Source organism: Crassostrea angulata, chromosome 1 (genome assembly GCF_025612915.1).
Source record: "Crassostrea angulata isolate pt1a10 chromosome 1, ASM2561291v2, whole genome shotgun sequence".
In the NCBI taxonomy this organism is placed as follows: Eukaryota; Metazoa; Mollusca; class Bivalvia; order Ostreida; family Ostreidae; genus Magallana; species Magallana angulata.
Genome location: NC_069111.1, coordinates 8,807,547 through 8,827,702, shown reverse-complemented (window position 1 = coordinate 8,827,702; position 20,156 = coordinate 8,807,547). Strand labels below are relative to the sequence as shown.

Sequence of the window (20,156 nt, the reverse complement as noted above, 5' to 3'; positions counted from 1 at the left end):
CTTACATTACCATTGTTCTATATAACTTCTTTGGACTTAGATTCCAAAGCATAGTCTTGTTAATATGTCCCTTGTTTTTAAACATTCTTTGTATAACTAGTATATAATTGCATTCAAACATGTTCGATTCATTGTTCGATACTTTTTCGAAAAATTGTGAATGTCAGAGCAGTCAGCCCCAGTATTACAAACGCATGTTGCTTATCCTAGTATGATCTATTTAATGTTTTATAATACAATCGATCTCTGCTTTTTGGTTTACCTGTCCGTCCGTCCGTCCGTCCGTCCGTCTGTCTGTCCCACTTCAGTTTTCCACACTTTTTTTCTGTTTTGGTATTATTACAATCGGGTTCGTTATCGGGTTGGTCTGTTGATTCGGGGTACAGAAGACGATAAGAAATGATATTCTGCATAACAGTGCATTGTTTTCACAAATTTCTACAAACCGGTAGGGGACGTGTATTGCTTATGCAATAGTCTTAGAATGCTTGTTTTTTTTTTTTTACAATCTAACCAAATTAATTTACTTGTTTACTGTTTACTCCTTTACACATCAACCTACGAATTTTACCTGTTTATTGATTACTATTCTACTTTTCAGGTTGGAACGACAACAACAACATGTGGTGAACAAATCAGAATTTGTCATATTGACAAATAAATCTCTATTTATTTTCAAATTATGTTTCTTATTCTTTCGTCAGGATGAATCATCTCTTTTTTCTAGTTTGAGATTTAATCTAAAATTAAGGAAAACTACAAAAAGCATAAGGTTGCAGTGAGATTTAAAAACACATCATCTATTACTAGAATTTCAGTTAAGCATTGGATGGCTTTATGCTTATTGGGAGTTGATTTTAATCAACTCTCCTATGCACTTACTCGGGCAAAGCGAAAGTGAAAGTGTTTGGACCTAAGCAAAAATCAATACCGCTGACAACACTTAGTTCTTGAAAATAATCGATAAATTCGATGCTATGTTTTCTGAAGCATTGTTTTTCAAGAAAACTTATTTATTAATACCATGAAAATAATAAGATTTTAAATTGTACAAACAGTTAAAGTCGTATATATTCCTACGCTAGTCTCGTTCAACCAGACGCTCGGCTGTCTCCGTAAATCTCCGACGAGCAGAGAGTTATAGAACCGAGGACATCCAAAAAATAAGCATTCAATCCATGTCTATTTGTATGAAATATGTGTGTTGTCGTTATAAAACCATTACATACGTTCTTAGTCACGGACATGAAACATACACGGAACAGCCAAATTAACATGTTATTTAGTTCGCTTCCGCGACTATAAATATAGTGCCAGAAACTTTTTAGAGAAAAATCTTCTTCATTTGCGAGTAGATATGATTATTCTTAAGCACATATCAAACTGATTATGTAGGATTTAACGTTTTATTTTATCTTAAAGAAATAAATATGCTCAAAACGTGTGGTGAAGTTAATATTATTTTGTGTTCATGGCGCATGAATTAACTAAGTGTATTCAAAGGAAAACATTTACATCTACCAAGTATTATTTCTTCAATTTCTTACTGAAACTTATAGTTAATTCATAGCTCTTTAGAAAAAGCCGGACTGAAATCTACACGCCCCATTTATCGATTGGGCGAAATCTTCAGCGAACTAAGAAAAATCACGGATTGCACGAAATAACCATGATGATGTCAGACTTAAAGTCTTGCAGGAGACGATTTGACTGTTTCTTTTAGCTAATTATTTACAGTAATTTATTGATTTGTGCTTATTTTTCATAATCAATTTATTAATAAGTTACAAGAAAGATGTTAATATAAACAATTAGATGCTTTCTTTGATAATTCATGCGGGTTATGAAGGAAGCGATCATTTCAGAAAAAGAATTACTTAAACGGAAAATCTGATGACCTTAGCGATAGACATGATAGAATGAACGCAAGGTATAGAAGTATACACATACACGATAAGATATATGGTAAAATTGTAAAAAAAAAAAAAAAAAAAAAAAAAAAAAAAAGATGGTACTAACACGAAATGCTCTCACTCATGCTTAATTCCCTTTTTTCTTTTTTTGACCATTTTCAATGGGAAGTAAAAACGTGAGGTTAACATACATGTACGAGTAAATACAAAAACCTGATAAAATGATTAGACAATAAAGTAGTCAATAACTTGAAAGAAATCAACGCGTCCCTGTTCTTGTACATGCAGATGTATGATGTATGATTTACAAAGAAAAACAGAGTGTAGAGCTTTTCTTCTACTCACTGAAACGGAATCTCAGTTTTAATGTAAATCAATTAAGAAATAAACAGCATGTTGAAAAGTTTAACAGCTTAAGAAATTAAAGTGAAGATTTATTATTTATTTTTCAAGTCATTTATTCAGGACAAAGTCCCCAGTTAACATTTATCAAGAAGGCCTCAGTAGAATCCACCTAAAATGAAATTGTTAAATCATTTTTGAGATAATTGTTGATATATAATGATACATCAAATTTGCAGTCAGGAGTAATATACGATGACATTTTTTTCTGTTTAGTCGCAATTATGTACGAAAACATCTTGCAAGCAGAAACCCCGAATAGAGAACTGCCTAGAGCTTATTCAACAAATTTAAACAACAATACACAAAAATATTTCAATCGAGGTTTTATAAAGTGATTTTGAAGCAACAAAATTTAAAAAGAATTAACTAAGTAACTAAAAAATTCAATGAATAACAAGCACTGTTCTAACAAAAACATGATAGCAATGTGTTGAGGCAAAATTAAAAAGAAAAAATATAAATATTTTCAAAATTTCGTGATCAAAAAAGTTTAATTAAAAAAATAAAAATTAATACTTGATATAAAAAGTGTAAAAATTAACTCACGTCCTTTGCAGCACACTCCGTAGCCATTCGGCACTATGGGAATACAGACCCCGAGATTGCACTTATAGTATGGGGGGTAACAAGTACCCACCCGTCTAGTATTTGGGGGACATTCGTCCAAAGGCGGCATGCGAGCTGAAATGAGTTTCATTCGAACATTAAAAACCCCTTTTGTTCCTTTCTATTAATTAAACAGACTACTTTAAAGGCAATACAAGTGTTTATATTTCATATTATCAAAGTCGACTAAAATTAATAAAAATGAGATGAAACTTGTTGCATTTCGCAGACCTTACCTTCAGATATTAACACTGAACAGCTGACTAGGAGGAATACGACAGACAACACAGCTCTCATTGTGAAGGTGACTTAGAAGAAACGATGACATTCCAACTTCAGCGTCGCCCTTCTTTCATTTTATACTAAAAACTAGCAGCAAACGTGACCCCAGCCTGCCGGGACATTTCGTGATGGTTGTGTAGAAGTAGACGATCGCATTTCTGTTTAATGCTTTGTCATGGCGTTGCACTTGTAGATGTTATGTAATCGTTTGATTTACTTTCTTTTTACATTGCATTGTTATCGATTGTCGAATTTTGATAATTTCATTTCAAAAGGAAGCTATCGACCAATAACGACTAACTGTATAAAGTAAATGTATGTAAGGGAATGAGTGTTTTAATTAAGAGAATCTTTGTCGAAATATTTTTGGCAAACCATTCATTTTTTGCTTTAATTTCAGAGTAAATGAACACTCTAGAAAAAAAAAGATTATAAAGCCATTTGATTTTATCGAATGGCATTATGTGTTTTCATACAGTTATATTGCAGTAGGAAATTTCATTTGACATTTGAAAATGGAGAAACGACCCTTGGTTTTTCATATATTGGAGATTAAAAAATTATCAATGCAAAGAATATATGAGAAGAAGTAGAAATTGTTTTTATATTTGATCATCAATAACAGTATAAGTTTATTTTGACCATTTCATAAAACGCGCCATTTTGCTGATTTAAGACGATAAATCCCTGAGTTTCCCTTGGAGTAATTGTCATCTTCCACTTCTCAGAAGCCTTATAAAACGTATGTCCAACTGGGTAACAGTTTTGACTCGCGGGGGGGGGGGGGGGGGGCAAAATAGTCATAAATTGATCTTGTATATCAATGTTTAAAAACTTCATTTACGCATAAATCCTGTGGGAAAAAGTACCATTAGTACATGTACCATTAAATTCTTCATGAATTTACTACTTATTTTACTGTTAACGAAGTGCGTTTTTAGAAATAATATACAACTCTTTTCAAGATATTCCTTAAATGAAATATAGACAGTAAACAAATTGCGGGAAAATTATTTCCTTTAATGATTAAAAAGGCATGGTTACGATTTTAGTAAAAGAAAAATCCGATTTTTATATTTACAATGCTTCAGAAAGGCATTTTTAATAGGCAACCGAAATTTGAGTGTCATTTGTTGAGTTATAAGCGAGTAACAGAGCTTGAAATTCTTCGCTTTGTAAACAAAGCGTTTGCTTACATTTTGAACGTTGAAGTAAAAATTTCAGTTTTAAACCTAAAACATTTGTGTTAAACGTAAGGAACTGTGTATACAATGTATATGCTTAAAATAAATAAAAGGATAGACAAATAGGCTAGAAAAAAGATTTTTTTACTGGTATATTGAACCTTAGTAAACAAAAACAGGGCACGAGCCTTGTTTACATAATAAAGAATTGTGAGCGCTGTATCTTGCTTATAACTCTACAATTGACTCTCAAATTTTATTTAATCATTAGAAATGCATTTCTTTAGCATTGTAGATAATAAAAACAGAATTTAATCAAAATCGTGACCATGCCCCTTTAAACTTTTGCTCCTATCCAACTTCTCTGCATCTATAGCTATGACTATAACATACCTGTAATATATATATTCAAATTTCTTGGCTATTTTACATTCGTTTTAATCAGTTACTATTCATGGCATGCCAAATGATGTAATATTTTGAATTTGCATTACTTTATTTTCGAGGTGTATTATATAATTTTTTTTATACACTATTGTCAATTTCATCGTATGATTTTTACTTTTCGCTGCAAAATCGTTCATTTGTGTTTCTGATTTTTCAATTGTAATTAATTCATTTCTTTAAGATTGTTTACAATTTGTTTGCTTTTAGAGGATTTCGTTGTTTCTAAACGCGTTTATTCGGGATTTTAATAACCTGGAGTTATCATTCGTAACACGAGTTATCTCTCCATTAGAGCAGGTTAAAACACTGTGTTGCATGCTGTAGCCTGTATGTTATAATTTTCTTTTGTCTGTATTTGATTTCATTTGTACTGTATGCCAACATGGTGATGTCAATAAACCATTGAATTTAACCAGTCTAAACAAATGGTTAAGATTAATGTTTTTTGTCTTGTTTAATCGGTTACTGATGTATGTTGTCAAAGTAAAAAGACAATTGTGCAATCAAAGGATGCTGTAATACTACAAAAAAAGTACGGAGAATTCACTTGCGCGTTTAATTGTAGCATCTTTTTTGAAGTGTGTGTGTGTGTGTGGGGGGGCTCATTACTTGTGTGTGGGGGTGGGGGTGGGGGGGGGGTGGGGGTTTAGCGTAGAACTTCGATTTCACTATTTATTTCCTTCTTTTCACAGATTCACTTCAATTCTCCCATGATGCTTCCCAAAATTTGGTTGGGGGAGGGGGAACTTCATGTTTATTAACTTTTTTATATGTAAACTTATGAAAACTATCTGCTGCTAGAAGAGGTGGGGAGGGGGCTCCCCTGCCCCCTCCTTTTCCTTGATGCTACGCGCCTGCCATCTACCTATAATTAATGCAGTTGCTGGCGGTGAGTGCGTGGTTTTAGCCAGCTGATACATGTGCATTATTTTTCGCAGTGAAGTAGACATATGCAAAACAATTATAAAGACATTTCTGTCCACCTCTCTAAAAAAATATTTTATTTTATCAGTAGGTCGAAGTACAAAGGTAGGCATTATACTGTACGTACGTATCTGCAGTGATCATTGGCGGACATTACTATACTTCCACTTGATGGATTTCATTTGGATTAATTAATGACTAATTTCAATTTTATCATGGGAATTTAAGAGATATTGGATGAAAACATTTGCAACTTAGCTTTTGCGTAATTTTTCGCATATAACTTACAATCATGTTTTCATTTAAAGTGCGTTTCGAATTTGATCGACAATATTCTTGTTTATATTTATAAATACTTCATTCCATTGTTAAATTTTCATGAAATGTTTATTCCGAAACATTGTTTTTTATGTGCATGGCTAATTGATATTAATTTTGCTCTCTTGCATTTCTTTTTAGATTAAACTTTAATATTCTCTCACGCTTTACCATATATTTGTTTGCTATAGATGGTACGTAAATAAAGTACAACTCAATTATATAAAGGGCGCTATGATAAATGATAAAAGTAATAAAGTAAGTAAAAGTAAAACGAACAAACTAAAAAAATATCGTGCAGGTATACCTTAATTGAAGACCTTCGATACCTGTTTAGATAATAATAATCACTACGTATACGTCTATATTTGTTTCATGAATGCATTTCGAACAAGTATGCATCTCAACAAGCTAGCGCAAAAATCGTATTTTGAAAGTGTGTGTGCGTGGGAGGAGGGGCAGACCGACCTAGAATCTTGTCGAAAAACAATTTTAAAAATTAAAATCAATAAGTAGTTCACAAATTCCCAAAATCCAAGTCCTGTTGGGGGGGGGGTTCTCATAAAAAAGATAGGGACAATTCGTTAGGACTTTATATTTCTATATTTGATTTCTAGAAAAAAGTTGATTTTCAATTCCAGCCCTTTTTAAAATTCATAACATCTTTTATTTCTGCGTATCAGGTGGGGATGTTTTATTAGAGATATCACTAAACCACCATCCACCCGTTAGCTCTATTAGGTACTAGCTCTAAAATTGACAAAAGGAGTAATAATGTTTCAAAAGTATGAATCAAAATGTCTTTCATTCACAATGTTTCCCGATTGATCAAAACATGTATATCACGTTATAAATGTTATTGTTTGTAATCAAACGCATTCTTTGCTTTCTTATGATATGCTGACTTAATTTTTTTTTTATTTTTTTTTTGAATTTTCATTAACTGTTGATATTTTCTGTTTTCAAACAATATCAAATGTTTTTGTCGGATGAAAACTCGTATTTGTAAACTTCCGCACTACTTACTAATCTTTGAATACCCGGAAGTAATGCATGCCTGCCAAAGGGGAAGATAACTCTTTCAGTAACGATAACTCTAGTTTATTGGAAGACGGAATAGGAAATAAGACAACTACTGCATTGGTAAGAAATATCAAATGAGAAACTATAAAGAACAGACTGAGACCAAGCTACACGTACTCAAGAAACCCCGATCATCCTTTTTCTCCCTGGTGCACTGTTACTTCATCACACATGCGCTGTAGTAGATCCTGCGATAGCTACACGAATTTAAAAAAACCAAGAGTGTTTATTTGTAAACACTGATACTCGTAAATGTTACTCTCTTGGATTTAAAATCGCTTATTTATAATGTTTGATGTAGAACAGGAGTCTACAATATGAAGCAAATGGTATGCACTTTGTATGAATGACACACGTGTTCGATGTACCCCTAACTGCGCAAGAAAATTCGGACACCTGTGGAGTTCATGGATGTTTTTAAGAAAGGAATGTTTGTGTTATTTAATCAAGCTACATAATTTATAAACTTTCTGAAAATTATACACGTAATCCAAAGGCCCTAAAAGTTTTAAATAATTATAATTTCAAAATACCTTTTAACATTCCGGTTCGGAGGTTTGAAATATTCATTATTACATGAAGTCGAAAGGTTATGTTATATAAACAAAAATTCATCGCAAAAGAGTGGTCGGCATGTTTGTAATGGGCTAGCGTATTCGAAAACGAAAGAAAATATACGGAGACATAAGTAATGTTTTGAGTCGAAGGACCAAAGCAATAATATTGACTTTCTCTTTTACTTATTCTCTGATCAGGTATGAAAATGGTGGTCTTTATGTTTATTGATAGCGTTAACATTTATTTTTTTAAAAGAAAATTAACGAAGTCCTGAATAGATGTTTTCTTCTCGTCATTAAAGTATATAACTATGGAGGGTAATCGTGTTCAAAAATCCAGACATGTAAACTTGTAAATCCGAATATGTAATCGTGTTGGTGTGTGAGTCTGAGTATGAATATGTGTAATTCTGACCGTGTAACCTATAAAACTCGGGCATAAACACGTGTAAGATTTGAATCAGTTCCTTCGCATGATGTACAATTCGCAGCTTTATTGCTTTCATCAGTTAATTAAACCTTCAACTTTGCACACTTTCAATCCGTAGTTTCTGCATTTGTATCTTCAGGCTCGGCAATAGCACATCTGACATGATACAAATTGACAAATGTAAAGTCTACAAGTTTGTCGAATTTTGACATGACCTTATATGGCAACTGCTTTGCTGCGGGGAAACGGCATGCCGTAATCGCCGGAATGGATAAATCATTAACATAATATTCAGCTTAAATGTTGCAATAAACTTTTAATGAAGGACACTTATCTATTTTCTATCGAAAATACCGGTATTATTTTTAGAATTTTTTTTAAGGTATGATTGAAACTGGACCAAACAGGAAGAGGGTTATGCACATAAAAATCGTCGCCGATGTGACGAATGCGCTAATTTCTGTAATATAATTCTCATGGTATTGTATGATAAGGGTTAAAAAGAAATGCCTAATATCTTATTTCTCTAAAATAATTTGACATGTAATTTAAACTGGAATATAAGTAAATGCGTGCTCTTTTCTAGAAATGAGACGGATCAAGAAATTTCTTAAGGGGGTAAATATATTTTGAGCGGCATGAGGTTCGGAGACCGCCGTGAGGTCCCATGTTGTAACTCCATTGCTTCTGACTTCTAAAAATTTTTAGAGAGAATTTTAACCGGGTTTTTCGATTATTGAAAAAGTGCAAATGGCGGGCGGGTGAGTGGCTGCCAAAAAGGTACCCTTATTCTACCAATAACTCCTCGTACAGTTTTTGAGATAGGAAATTGTTCTTTTGCATAACACTTATACATAAATCAGAGGTATGCAAATTGCTAGGATTTTGATTTCTGATAATTTGTCAAAAAATATCAGCTGTTGAACTTAGTCATTTTTTGGCAAATGCATTGCATATAGAGTACCCCATTTCTTTGGATAGCTAGTATTTATCAAATTCAGGATTGACAAATGGATTATAATATGGATACTGTAACACAAAAGAAAACCCGGTGTTACATTGTTACATTGACAGCTTTTCTCTTGTTATTTTTAATTTTTTGCGGAAAAATGTATGTAACTATACAATGGCATGTATTTATACTTTTTTGGAAAAAATTCCAAGATTTCTCAGTCGAAACAACCCTGTTAGCTTATCAGGTTTCAATACAATGCTAAAAAATGTGATGTCTACGGAGATTTTGTATTGCAGCAAGCCCGGATGATAACGTTGAAAAATTGTGCGATGTATTCCGAGAGTATTCCAAATGGAGAAAAGATGTAAACATTTCCCATTATAAATCTCCGTAAGGAATCTGTTTTTATTCCTGTGAGTTTTTCCGAGTGAAAGATGATAATGTGTCAATGAAATTATCTTGGAAATTATCCCATTCAACTATTTCAATTGCACTTCTTTCACAGGTATGTGTATTTTAATTAAAAAATCGTCCAAATGTGCTGCATAAATATCTTGGGACAGACTATAGTTGCTTATGGCAAACAATACATGTTCACAATTGGCTGTAAAGCTGTATTATAATAGCTCTCCGGGATTTTTTTATCAACCAATTTCACAAAGTGAGTCTGTATTGAACCGACATTCAGGACTTCATGCTCATATTCCGTAATACTTGCTTGAAATTTTAAAAAATGCCAATTTTCACCTGCATGATAGGCTTTTTTCCCTACATATTGCTGACAATGCAAAATGAAAAATTTCTAAAAATAATTTATACACATTTTAATTTCACGACAGTTAACCTTATCTTTGGAATTTTTATTTATTTATTTTTAAAGGGCGCTTTTTATGTCTCATGTTAATCAAAATCTCAAAACCAATATATGTCTTTATATTCTTTGTTTTTCTTATCGATAACTTTCCGAAAATATAGTACTTTCTAAGAAAAGTTGTTATCCAGAGATATTATGATTTAGACCATCCTTATATTTTTTTGATATTTATTCCGTCCCTATTCCGGCGATTACGGCATGCCTTTACCTGCAGCTAGCTTTTTTCTATCGGTGACGTCACTGTTTCCATATATGGTCATGTCAAAATTCGACAAACTTGTAGACTTTACATTTGTCAATTTGTATTATGTCAGATGTGCTATTGCCGAGCCTGAAGATACAGATGCAGAAACTACGGATTGAAAGTGTGCAAAGTTGAAGGTTTAATTAACTGATGAAAGCAATAAAACTGCGAATTGTGCATCATGCGAAGGAACTGAGTCAAATCGTACACGTGTTTATGCCCGAGTTTTATAGGTAACACGGTCAGAATTACACATATTCATACTCAGACTCACACACCAACACGATTACATATTCGGATTTACAAGTTTACATGTCTGGATTTTTGAACACGATTACCCTCCATATATAACACGGGGATGTAAGGTATTTGACAGGAACAGCATGAAGAGGGGAAGGATCCAAGGCATATCACCGCCTCAGCTTTTTTATTCGATTTTAAGTTTGAATATTCCAGTGTCGATATCTGCGCATGGCAAGAAAAAATATAATTGGAATGACTAATTAAATAATTTAATTTCGACCTCATTTTTTTGTTGTGCAAAATAAACTGATAACAAGAATTTTTTTTCTTTTGCTGGTATTCATGAGTGATATCTCATCAAAATGTGTTTTTCGAACTTGGACTATCAACGACACCTTTCACTTATTGCAATAACAAGACGAACCTTTGACATACACTTTGAGTCTTTCGTACAGTATAGATTGGATTCTTCTGCTAATTCGTTGTTTAATGTTAATTTTTTCTGGAACCAGCTGATATTTCATTAAACAATAAAAATAAAATCAGTAAAAGTAAAAAGAACACATGTGACGTTTATTTTTATTAATTCATCAAAGTACGTGTTGTACATGTAATAAAAGATCTGCCGTGCGTCTTTCTATCTCCCATACCTGTAGTATCCAGCTAAAACAAAACAACGACATATAAATTAATAATATAAATACACAATCTTCTGCAAGTATAAAACCTTAAAGTACTTGCAAAAAAGGTGTTATATGATTGAAATGAAATGAATGATTAGATGCAAAACTTGATGACTTGGCTTCTTTTCCATGCAAGGGTTCTTTTCTATGAAAGGTCATATCCTTAGGTATTATATTACAAATATGTATGGCTGTACCTTAAAGATGTTAGTGGCTTATTGCTTTGCTCATTTTACCTCCCAAAACACTTACTATTGTATTGTTTTGATAGCATCAACCATTGCTTGACTACTTAACTATTTGAGTAGATATTCTCTTATGTACATTGATATCTGACTAACAATACTGATTATACTTACGTCTTACACAACATAGACCACTGAATATGCTTTCTGGGTGTGGTTCGTAACAGTTACCCACGGCACATCCTCCAAACGGAAATGAACATTCTCCCACGAAAACTAAACCCGGTGGACAGCCGCCGCTTGAAGGCACAAGGCGGGCTGTAGTAAACAAAGTGAACGTTGTTTGCAAAAAACAACAACAACAACAACAAAAATATTCCCTTTTCACATAAATATTAATCATTTATCTAATTCATGATTACATACATCGATCAATCTAAGTCGATCACAAGAAGTTAGCAAATTGTAAATCATATTTTCGGATAACAAAACGGAACAACTTGCAAAGATAAACAACACAGTGATCGCTTAATTTAAATCGATAACAAGAAAAAAGCATTCTAAACTATACCTTCGGTTAACAAAACGGAGCAGCTTGCCAACAAAACCCCCACGATGAATAGAGACTTCATTTCTCAGGTTTCCAAGATTAAAGACGTTTTCCTTATTTATATAAAAATCTAGCAGCGAACGTGTTGCAGTCTTGTCGGAACTTGATGTTAAAGTTGCAGAAGGTTATTCCAAAAATGTGTTTTCTCAAATGCTTTCTTTTGCCATCGTGTAATTCATGCACTGATGAGTCAAGTAACACTCTTCAGACACAAAAAGTACTCAGACTTTAACACATTTTTAATGGCCATTTGAGATAACATTCAAGTGAAAAAGATTTTTTAAGAAATAGAGATTAAATGCATTCAATACAACAGCAAAGAGACGATTGAATATTGAATAAAGGCAGATTTTTTAAGCTTTTAACAATTACTTAAAAAATGCATTAAAGTTAAAAAACATTACAAGAACATTACAAGAAAAAAACCATAACTGTTGTAAAAGTCTCATTTTTTGTTGTTGCAAAAATTGTTTCCTTCGTAAAACAACAGTCCAATTAGTCAAAGTGCAAAGGTAGTGGAATATTTTTCATGAACATTTTTTTTATAGTTACATGTATCAATAAAGTACAGCTGTCATTATTTACTTGATGTTAAAAACAGGATAATGCAAACATTTGAAACTTTACATGTATATTATGTACATGTACCATACCATACCAATTTTTCAATATAGCTATGAAATATATGTAACAACCTATGACATAAGATGTTTGCCTTGTGCAAATAAAGAATGAATGAATAGCAAGATAAGTTTTGGCCTACAAAATTTCATTTACAGCACACAAAATATCTATATCAACCCAAAAAAACATTAGCTAGATTGCGGAAAAAAAACCGACAAGAAAAAAATTCTTCTAAGGAACTTGTTTAAGGGACCAGGCAAAATTTATCACAATGATGGGACTGGTACGGAAAAAATGATGAGTCATTTACTGTACATCAGGTGAACCGGCGTGACCCAAGGAACAAGGATATATATGATTTATGGGCGGGGATCTCAATCCCACCCTTGGGGCCCATGACCTATATACTATTTGATGCTCCTTGACACAAGGAACAAGAATATATTTGGTTTAGGGGTGGGGATCTCAACCGTTATCGAGATATTTTGGGATCTGTTCAATGGGGATCAGGACAACCCCCAGGGCCCATAACCTACATACCATTTAATGCCCCTTAACACAAAGAACAAGAATATAAGTAGTTTGGGTTGGGGATCTCATAGGAATTTAATGAGATATTTAAATTATGGCTCTTCCTGTTTCAGGGGTAGACGGAACCACCCCCATATAGCCATAACCTATATACCATATGATGCCCCATTACACAAGGAACAATAATATATGGTTAGGGGTGAGGAGTCACGGTTTTTTAAATATTAAGTAATTACACAAACCAGGGGGGTGGGGAATATATATAGTCCCCAGAGATCATATCTATAATGTACCATATATTGACCATAACACTCAATATATTTAGCATTTGAAAACCAATGTCAATATCTTTAACGGTTTTCAAGTTATAACCATTTACAATATAGTGTATAATTTTTCCCTAAGGATTGAATGTTAGACCCCACCCCTATTTGACCCCCCTCCCCCAAAACTATGGTTGCCCAACCCAAATTAAAAACAAAAGTCGTTATAATCTACAATTTTAAGACCGCCAGATCTATAGTCTTGTATAATAGTTTGTTTATTAACTTTGTGTATTTTGCTTCCCCAAAGATAAAGGTATAATTCTCTCTCAAAGTTTTCTCAGAAGTCTTTACTTGGATTTGGTTATGTAAGTATAAAATGATTCTTTTTGGAATTATAAGGGATTTTATGACAGTTAATCTTCCTAATATTGTTAATTTACGTAGTTTCCACTGTTTTATTAGTTTTTTTTATATAGTCTAGTTTTACATTGTAATTTAAGTTTATCATATCATCTAAGTTTACCGAAAATTTTATCCCTAGCAAGTCAAAGTTTGTATTGTTCCAATCAAGTTTCCATCTCGAGTGATGAAAAGTTTCTTTTGAGAAATTTTTACTTCTTATCCACACCATCTTTGTCTTAGAAAAGTTTATATTTAGTCCTGATACATTTGCATTCTCTAAAAATACCGTCTAGTGTTTCTGGTGATCCATTTGTAAATAAAGTGTCATCTGCATATTGTGAAATTTTGTATTCAGTATCTCCTATTTTTATACATTTAATGTCTTTATTATTTCTTATTATTTGTCCTAATATTTCTGCACAGTACAAGTAGTCCGATATTATTCCATTTTGAATAATACATGTTTTTATGCCATTATAAAAGGTTTGTATTCAATCTTTTATTGAATTTCCAAAATTAAATAGGTCAAGTGTATGAAAAACAAATTCCCATGGTATAGAATCGAAGGCTTTTTCAAAGTCATTTAACATAAGTAATCATGGAATATTGTTTCTTTCGGTATAGTTCATTAGATCATATACTAATCTGATAGTTTCACCTATGAATCTACCTTTTAGGAATCCAGTTTGATCTCTGCTAATTAATTTATCCATGTATAACTTTAACCTATTAGCAATACAGCCTGATGCAATTTTATAAATAACATCTAAAAGGCATATTGGTCTCTAATTTTTTAGATACTGTTTAGATTTACCACTTTTCGGAATGCAGGTTATTATACCCAATTAGTTGGGCTCTGAAAAATGTTTAACTTGTTTAGAAAAGTTAATAGCTCGTGTAATAAATGACCCCAGGTCATGCCAGAAAAATTTGAAGAATTCACAAGTAAAACCATCAGGACCTGGGCTTTTTTCATTTTTCATATTTTTGAGAAAGGATAAAACTTCATTTTTTGTTATGGGCCCTTCAAGACTAATTGACTCATTTTCACTTAACTTTGGCAAGTTACAAGCATTCAGTTTGTCATTAATTTCACTTAAATCTACATAATGCTCTCTTTTTGGTTTAAATTCTGATAAAAGCATTTTATTTTATTTAATATATCAAATTGATCATATAGAATAGATCCATCATTTTTAACAAGTTTTGGTATTTGCTTTTTTGATATAATTCCTAGATTCTAGTGTAAGGAAATATTTACTAGGTTTTTCTCCTTCATCAATCCACTTTACCGTACACACTTTGATCGTACACATTGGCCTTGAAACTTTTTTTTCCTTATATTTTCTAGCTCTTTCTTTTTAATACTATATTCATTTATATTCTGATCTGTCAAATTAAGCTCTAAGTAAAGTATGTCCCTTTCCAATTGTTTTTCTTTTTTATTTATTTGTTTTTTCTTAAATGCTGCAAAAGATATTGATTAACCTCTAATTTCTGTGAGCAGAATATCAAGGAAGGTTTGATCAGTAATTGTAAATGTTTATTAAATCCATATTTAAGAGAGAGTTCCTTTTTTATATTATTCAGCAACCATTTCCCTTTAACTTCGTGATTTTATTTCATATACTGGCGGACCAGAGTCCCTTTTCCTCGCTATCATATTTTCTGTTACTAGATAAATTCTTAATATATTTATTACTTTTAATAGTGTTGATTATAGAGTTTTTTTCTGCGTCCCGTTTACAACAATTATGTGGGTAAAAAGTACATAAAATTTAAAAAAAAAGAAAAACGACAGCATTTAGAACGTCTGCTAAATCACATACATACAGCGAAGAGCGGACACTTGTCCAATAAAATGATAATTATCGCTATTAAAATCTATTGACTTATTGTGTATATCCAATTGTGTACATATCGTAAGAAATATGTTACGTGTACATGTATGGTTTAACGGAATAACAAAAACTAAGAGTCATGTTTTGACTATAAATCGATTTTATTTCAGGTAAAAGTAGCAAAACATATTAGAATCAATGTTTGAATGAATAAAAACATGTGTCGAGTAACTTGATTACAGTTGATTTCAAGATCTCTAAACTGAAATTCATTGTTATCTTGTAATTAATTGCCTGTATTTTAACATCGTCCATTTACCTGGGGAATTCGGTCGGCCAGCAAAAAAGAATTATCATAAGAATTATGAATAAAGAAATCGAAAGATGCTTGTAGAAATAACAACTGGCCGAAAATCAAGACATCGATAAAGTAAAGAATTATCGGAATAAGGTCGGGCGAATTTTCATAGAAATTTTAAATGGATTAGATATATTTAATGACTTCAATACAGGTTCCTGTATAGAAATAGAAATATGCCTGTAAGAAGTATCGGCAGAACAAAAATATATTGGATTAAAGTCAAACAGTTCATTTAAGCAATTTTAATCCTTATACTAATTTAAAATTAAATACGAATAATTCCAGACTAGTCAAAATCAAAACTACCACCCGTTCCCCGGTATTCAATGAGTATACGTTTCACGCGACATATCAAAACTGGGCAACGGTTGGAAATTCTAATTTGGATCAAATTGAAATACATATGTAATATATCATATAAATAAAGAAAAAAATGCTTATTATATTACCATCTTGCCGACGTCAATCAGGCAGAAATTAAACAAAACTATAACGGAAATAGTCGGAGCGTTCAGGCCCTGCCTACCTCATAAATAAAGCGCACAAACCGTTCACAAAGCGTGCAGCTATTTTTGGCAAAGCGTATCGTGCAAGAGACGAACCGTATCGTACACAAAATGAACAGTTACGTTCACAAAGTGAACCGTATTGTTCAAAAAGCGTACTGAACCGAACCGTGCAGGTGGTGCAGTAGCACTTTTCTGGTAACAAAAAAAAGAAGAAAAAGAAGAAAAAAAGAGGTAATAAAAAAACACAAGAAAGGTACGTAAAGTAACTTTATTAGTATTCACAAATGTAGATGCTGGAATAATAGATCTGTCATAAATCTTACTATCCCCGTATATAGTTTGATCCAGCTGAAACAAGACAACAACATTTAAATTAATGCTATATATAATTACACATGCAACGTTAACATCTACTTGAATATGACGAGACGACGTTACGAAAAAAATTAAACGTATGATTTAGTGCAACGTGGTCGATAATTGTTCCATTGGAATCATAGGATATTTATTGAAAAAAAGTTTAGCACAGTTTTCAGTTTGACGGTATTGGAAGAAAGGCTACTCACTAACACTTTCTAATAAATTGTTTTGTTGACTGCCAAGTGCAATGAATATAACACAACAACTAACAATTAATTAAATGGCCCCTAGCTATATTAAGCAGTAATTAACTAAAATGACAACTAACTTCGGATGCAGCATACGCCCGGTGCTTCCGCTATCTTTTCTGGATCTTTGTAACAGAAACCTATGCTACATATGTCATACGGATATAAACATATTCCTACGCCAACGAACCCCGCTGGACATTCGAGATCGTATGCAGGAGCAACACGGGCTGTAGTACGCAAAGAGAACGCTCTGTTAATAGTCGTGTTTAGATTGAGGTTATGCAGTAAGTAGACAAAATATTTTAAAAACTAAGCTATGAATCGTTTTACATTAACATAAATACGTTACTCAAAACAGATCAGAAACAGAAAAGTAAAGCAAACCCCACCTTTAGATAACAAAACGGAACAGCTCGTAAAGACGAAAACCACAATGAACAGAGTCTTCATCTTGGGATTTTCAAGATAATAGACGTTTTGATATTTATACAAAAATCGAGCAGCGATCGTGATGTAGTCTTGTAAGAACTTGACATTACAGTTGCAGAGAAAGTCATTCCAGAAATATGTTTTCTTTAATGCATTTGTTCGAAAAGATGTTACGCAATGTGTGACATAATACACTTCAAACGAAAACTAAAGCAATTATTTACATTGCCTATAAGGATAAAACTCAGAAAAAAAATTATTCTATCCAACCAATTTAGTTTATGTAAGGGAATAAATATAAAACAATCATTTGTATAGTTATTACTATTATCATACATTTAAGCAAATAATCATTACTTAGAATAATCTACAACTTGTATAGATAGGCCAAATAATTTTTTTATCTAAAGATTTTTACCTTCCCAGCCCGCTATATCCAACAATGAACAATGAATCCTAAGACCTGTATCAATTTGCCAACATAATAGAAATTGAAAAAACCCAGCTTAATGAACACCTTGTAATCAACGGAAAAATTACCACTATTTGCTGTTTAAGGTGTTATGCATTATTTGAGGTTTTAAGCAATGAAATTACTCATTTTAAGCGTAATCGAGAATGTGATGCTATCCAGTTCTTATAGAATAGATTCATCCTAACATTGGTTCAAATCGGTTCTATATTTCGTGAGGCGAAAAGAATCAATCAATGTTACAAGTGTAAAATTTGTGTTTAATTCTAGTCGATAAATGCAAGCACCCGTCAAATCCACGAGTTAAATAGTTATGGGACTATTTAAAAATCATCCTATAGCTAGACACAACTGCATTTATTTAATTGCATTCAAAAATGAAGTGGAAAGGCAAGGAACGTTGTCACCCTTTTTTAAATCACCTTTTCATTATCATTACACTTAAAAATTTAAAACCTTTCTTGCAAAGTGGTCACTTTACTCTTGTGTAACATTGAAAAGTAAATGTATAGTTCAAACTGAATCAACATTAACTTTTACACATTCACACTTTTGTGACCTACCTTGAACACACGTTGATTTTGTCACATCTTGTGATCAAGGTTAGTTAGCAAAATTTAATGTTTTTGTAAATGGATTATGGTATCATTTGTCTTCTGGAGGAATATTTCTTGATAGGGCTGTGTTTATGAAATATAATTGGACAAATGAATAACAAGTGAAAAGCTGTCAATGTGACAGCAAACCGGGTTTTCATTTACGTGAACTGTATTCATAATCCATGTTAACCCGTATCCAGTGAAATGGAGTACCCTATATGCAATATTTTGCCAAAAAATGACTAAGTTCAAAAGCTGGTTTTTTTTTTCATAAATTATCGGAAATCAAAATCCTAGCAATATGCACACCTCTAATATAAGTACAATTGATTTGCAAAAGAACAAGTTCCTTTCTTGAACACTGTAGGGGGAGTTATCCGTACAATGAGGGTACCCTATATGCAATATTTTGCCAAAAAATGACTAAGTTCAAAAGCTGGTATTTTTTTGATAAATTATCGGAAATCAAAATCCTAGCAATATGCACACCTCTGATATATGTACAATTGATCTGCAAAAGAACAACTTCCTATTTTGAAAACTGTAGGGGGAGTTATCCGTACAATGAGGGTACCCTATTTGCAATATTTTGCCAAAAAGTGACAAAGTTCAAAAGCTGGTATTTTTTTGATAAATTATCGGAAATCAAAATCCTAGCTATATGCACACCTCTGATATATGTACAATTGATCTGCAAAATAACAATTTCCTTTCTTGAGAACTGTAGGAGGATTTATCCGTACAATGAGGGTACCCTTTTGGCAGCCGCCCGCCCGCCATTTTCACAATTTTAATTTTTTTCCGGGAAAACCCGGTGAAAAAATGACACTCTTCCTCTATCTCATATAAATTACATAAATCACATTTCTCACCACTCTTTGCTGATTTTTTTTATGCCTTTCTTTTTTGATCTTATATTCTCATTTGAAAATAACCCTAAACGTGATTAATTTAAAAGTTTAAAGGTTTTAAATTCACAAATCTTATACAAAAACAACCATACAAACTTTGTGTATATTAATATTCTGCGACCCAAATTTATCAGAAAGAACGTTGCAAGAAGAATAATTACTGAAAACTTATTGTCCACAGGGATTACCAATCTATACTTAGAAATAGACATTTTGCCGATAAACTACAAAGTAATATCTTATACCTTTGGTATTTCAACACTCAGTCAGACACTCTGTCAGTGCGTGCCAATCTTGCTGTTCGTTTTTATCAAACTGTATGATTTTTCTACCCCTTTCTAAATCATGCATCAATTATTTCCATTCTCATAGTTTTGATGTCAGGAAAATGTTTTGGAAAACGCCCAAAAAGACCCATTATTCTCGTATTGCAAGAGATGTATATGTCAATTGACAATATACATAGTTCATCCATTCTATTTCCTATTCTGTCTTTGTTTCTATATTTCTATTGTGAAATTGAAGCTTTCATATTTTTTAACATGATATCAAGTTTTATGTTTCACAAGCTTAATGCAATTAAGCTATTAATTAAAACATATATACTTTCTTCATAAAAAAAACCCAAGGTCAAAAACAGAAGGGAAAAACAAAACG

The 20,156-nt window shown here is 32.3% G+C and overlaps 2 long non-coding RNA genes across 2 annotated transcripts; both read right to left on the bottom strand.

The window, feature by feature from the left end:
• Positions 1-2,073: 2,073 nt before the first annotated feature.
• On the bottom strand, positions 2,074-3,318 carry LOC128184513 (uncharacterized). Its single transcript, XR_008243747.1, has 3 exons — positions 3,161-3,318; positions 2,865-2,999; positions 2,074-2,427 (listed from the first exon to the last, which is right to left on the bottom strand). It is a non-coding gene; the product is annotated as an uncharacterized LOC128184513 (long non-coding RNA).
• Positions 3,319-11,036: 7,718 nt separating this feature from the next.
• LOC128176587 (uncharacterized) lies at positions 11,037-12,094 on the bottom strand. The gene is made up of 3 exons (XR_008242795.1): positions 11,905-12,094; positions 11,508-11,651; positions 11,037-11,128 (listed from the first exon to the last, which is right to left on the bottom strand). It is a non-coding gene; the product is annotated as an uncharacterized LOC128176587 (long non-coding RNA).
• Positions 12,095-20,156: the final 8,062 nt, after the last annotated feature.